Here is a 3,913-nt window from a genome sequence, read left to right on the forward strand (position 1 = left end):
GATGATTGAGAGTAGACTGATGGGGCGGTAATTGGCCGGATTGACTTATCCTGCCTTTTGTGGACAGGACATACCTGGGTGATTTTCCACATTGTCGGACAGGTGCCAGTGTTGTAGCTGTACTGGAACAGCTTGGCTAGAGGCACGGCTAGTTCTGGAGCACAGGTCTTCAGCACTACAGCTGGGATGTTCTTGAGACCTGCAGCCTTTGCTGTATCCAGTGCACTTGACCATTTCTTGATATTGCGTGGAGTGAATCAAATCGAAGGCCCCCTGACACACTGTGAGGGTGTTACTTTTCACCCTAGAATGTATATGTCTGATCAGTAGGACCCTTTCGCTGCCACCTTCAACTTTACAGACACCTAGAACCATCATAAAATGTCAGACCTCTCCTGTAACCCTGAGAAGTTTAAAGACAAATCATCTACAAGATGCCAATCTGTCTACACACCCGCTCACACCTACAAACCTCCCAGGGTCTTGTTACAGGATCTGTCCAGGTCAAAGGGATAATTGGGGATAACTAAACTGCTAATGAGTTCAGCTACAGTTGAAAAGTTACTGGACATAGTTAACATATTAAAAAAAAGAGAAATCAATAGCAGTCCAGGACAACATCCAGGCTTGGGCTCATAAGTGGCAAGTAACATTCGCGCCAGATCAGTGCCAGGCAATGACCATCTCCAACAAGAGAGAGTCTAACCACCTCCCCTTGACATTCAACAGCATTACCATCGCCGAATCCCCCACCATCAACATCCTGGGGGTCACCATTGACCAGAAACTTAATTGGACCAGCCATGTAAGTACTGTGGCTACGAGAGCAGGTCAGAGGCTGGGTATTCTGCGGTGAGTGACTCACCTCCTGACTCCCCAAAGCCTTTCCACCATCTACAAGGCACAAGTCAGGAGTGTGATGGAATACTCTCCACTTGCTTGGATGAGTGCAGCTCCAACAACACTCAAGAAGCTCGACACCATCCAGGACAAAGCAGTCCGCTTGATTGGCACCCCATCCACCACCCTAAACATTCACTCCCTTCACCACCGACGCACTGTGGCTGCAGTGTGTACCATCCACAGGATGCACTGCAGCAACTCGCCAAGGCTTCTTCGACAGCACCTCCCAAACCCGCGACCTCTACCACCTAGAAGGACAAGAGCAGCAGGCACATGGGAACAACACCACCTGCACGTTCCCCTCCAAGTCACACACCATCCCGACTTGGAAATATATCGCCGTTCCTTCATTGTCGCTGGGTCAAAATCCTGGAACTCCCTTCCTAACAGCACTGTGGGAGAACCTTCACCACACGGACTGCAGCGGTTCAAGAAGGCGGCTCACCACCACCTTCTCAAGGGCAATTAGGGATGGGCAATAAATGCCGGCCTCGCCAGCGACGCCCACATCCCGCGAACGAATAAAAAAAAAGTCCCATCTGATTAACCCTTCACTAACAATACAACAAACCAGCTCCAAAGAGATTCCTGGCCATTATTATTTAGTGTGTGCAGACTGGATAATAATCACGGACAGGAATCTCAGTTCAGGGAGCTAAGGTCCATTTGTAGCATCCCAATTGAGTTCAGACTGGCGAGATGATGCTGCACAGAAGCAAATTATTTAAAGAACTGTCCCCATCAGCAAAAATCTGAGATAAAAATCCGATTGTGAAACGAGATTTGCTGATTGTGATAACTCAATCTTATCTCAGCTCCGGAGAAGCCAATTATTGAAAAACAAAGGAAGATTTCTGTATTCCCTTCTGTTCCACCTATGACGGAGTGCAGACTCACTCAGTGCTGATCCCCCACAGTATTCTCGAAAGCAGAATACTGCGGATGCTCGAAATCTGAAATAAAAACAGAAAATGCTGGAAAAGCTCAGCAAGTGAGGCAGCATCCGTGGAGAAAGAAACAGAGTTAACGTCTCAGGTCGAAGACCTTTTGCCAGTTCTGACTCATAATTTTCTGTTTGAAGAAACATGACCTGCAGAGAGAAAGAGCTAAAATACATTTAAGTAAAACTGCTCGACATCCACTGGGCAGCAGGGAGCCCCCTTGAGCTAAATACCAAATGTCAGAATTCTTTATGAGCAGATGACATTGTACAGAATGCATTTTTAGTTTTTTTTAATTATTTTACTAATAAAGAAAAATCAGACAGTTTAAGCAAAGATAAGAACATATTTAAAACACCACTTTGCTGCTGTTTCAGTACCTCGTAGGCTGTGAAGCACTTTGGGACGTCATGTGGTCACGAAAGGCGTCGTATAAAGCAAGTTCTTTCTTTTATGGAAAGAGGGAAAATCTGGAGATAACATTTAGAGAGAAGAGGAGAACTTTCATTTATATAGCACCTTTCACATCCTCAGGGATGTCCCAAAGCACTTCACAGCCAATGAATTACTGTTAATAAATTACTGTTGCTTTGTGGGCAAACAGGGCAGCCAGTTTGCGGACAGCAAGATCCCACAAATAGCAATTGAGATGAATGACCAGTTAATCTCTTTTTGCGGTGCTGGTTGGGAGATCATATTAAATCAGAGTTTTATGAAGGCAATGCATGGAATCTTAAATACACATCTATTATTTTCACACACATTGACCAACCCTTCTGATCAATGCAAAATATCAACAACTCATTTCTGTCAGACATTACCCATTCATGAAATTCCCACCAACGATTCCTGATTCTGCACTGAACAGTTTCCAAAGTAACATTCCTTTAACCCAGCCACAACACAGGAACAAGCATAAAACAAAAGCAAAATAGTGCAGATGCTGGAAATCTGAAATAAAAGCAGAAAATGCTGGAAACACTCGGCAGGTCAGGCCGCGTCTGTGGAGAGAGAAACAGAGTTAACATTTCAGGTCAAAGACCTTTTGTCAGGATAGGAATAAGCATTTACACTTAGCACTCGCCTAGTTGAGAGTCTACTTTGCAAAAACATCAGTGTTGACCCTCCCCTTTTTGAATGTGTGGTGATCTTTTTTACACTAAAGGGGTAATTCATTGTTCGTGCTCTCTAGGAAAGGAGCCTTACTCCCTGTCACCACTGTTCCCCCTTCAGACTCCACCATTGCCCCTTAAAAATAAACCAGAACAAATTCTAGCTTGGGATCTAGGTGGCAGCTGTGGCTCAGTTGGTAGCATGCCCTGCCTCTGAGATCCAAGCAAATTGTAGTTGTAGGTTTAAGTCCCACTCCAGAGACTTCAGCACAAAATCCAGCTGATGCTCACAGTGCTGCACTGTTGGAGGTGCCACCTTTCAGGTGAGATGATAAACTGAGGTGATGTCTGCCCTCTCAGGTGGGTGTAAAAGGTCCCATTTAAAGAAGAGCAGCCTGGATATCCTGACTAATATTTATCCCTCAACCAGCATCAGTAAAAAGCAGATTATCTGGTCGTTGCTGTTTGTGGGATCTTGCTGTGCACAAATTGGCTGCTGTATTTCCTACATTACAACAGTGACTACACTTCATAAAAGTGATTCATTGGCTGTAAAGCACTTTGGGACGTCCAGGGTTCGTGAAAGGTGCTGTAGAAATGTAAGTCTTTCTTTTTTAATTGTGCCCAAGTGGCCATGGACTATGACAGCATCCACAGGTGCGCTAAAAGTTTTCTGGGTCTAATGGACAAGCATAGGAGATTGATACTAATTTGAAAATTGTCAGGGTCCTGTCATAATTTTACCAATTTATGATTTTTAGTTTGGACAGGATGTCTGTTATTTATTGCTGCTGCTTCCTCCGGGGATTCCTGACTTCGTTCAATGCCGACACTTTTCTGCCTGTGCAAAAATAGGATACGGGCATCGAGAGCAAAACGGTGACTTTCCCTTTAAGAATCGGGTTTTTTCCGGAGTTGTAGCGTGTGGAGGAGGTGCGCGCTAGGACCCGGAGGAAG

The sequence above is a fragment of the Heptranchias perlo genome, chromosome 41, assembly GCF_035084215.1.
Source record: "Heptranchias perlo isolate sHepPer1 chromosome 41, sHepPer1.hap1, whole genome shotgun sequence".
Classification (NCBI taxonomy): Eukaryota; Metazoa; Chordata; class Chondrichthyes; order Hexanchiformes; family Hexanchidae; genus Heptranchias; species Heptranchias perlo.